This window comes from Phaethon aethereus (assembly GCF_964289735.1).
Source record: "Phaethon aethereus genome assembly, chromosome: 1".
Taxonomy (NCBI): domain Eukaryota; kingdom Metazoa; phylum Chordata; class Aves; order Phaethontiformes; family Phaethontidae; genus Phaethon; species Phaethon aethereus.
In genome coordinates, this window is record NC_138575.1 from 85007876 (window position 1) to 85008462 (window position 587).

The window sequence follows — 587 nt, forward strand, 5'->3', positions numbered from 1 at the left end:
GAGCTGTGTGTGGATCCCTGGGCTGGGCTGGCCAGAGGCTGCAAGGCAGCAGTGAAATTTCAGTAAGAAGTAAATAATACATAGAAAACAAGTTCTACAGAAGTAGAACCCTGAAACAAAATCCACTGACATGACAAAGAATTAATTTGCCCCAGGATGTTTCTGATTAAATCCTGGTAAAGACACCTTTATAAAAATTGTGCTCCTGTACCAAATACAGAAAGTAACGGAGCACTCCTGCTGCCATCAGCTGTGCTGCATAAGAAGGCAGAGCAAGACATCTCCTGGAGAAATATCAACAAGCTTGACAAAGCCTCGAGGCAAGTGCCTTTGGTGTGTAGGCAATAAACACTGTCTCCACCCCTTCCACCCGCCCACATCCCAGCCCCAGCCATGCACAGCGTGATTTCCACCTTCTTGGTTTCGAAGCCAAGAGAGTGACGGGCACCCTGTCAGGGCAAGAGCTGCATAGTCCTTCAACCCTGGATGAGGGGGAGAGGGGAGAAGGAGAGCAGCAGAAGCAGGGGCAAAGGGGGGACAGAGGAGAGGCTCATCTTTCCGTGGAGGGATTTGACCTGCGATCCGCT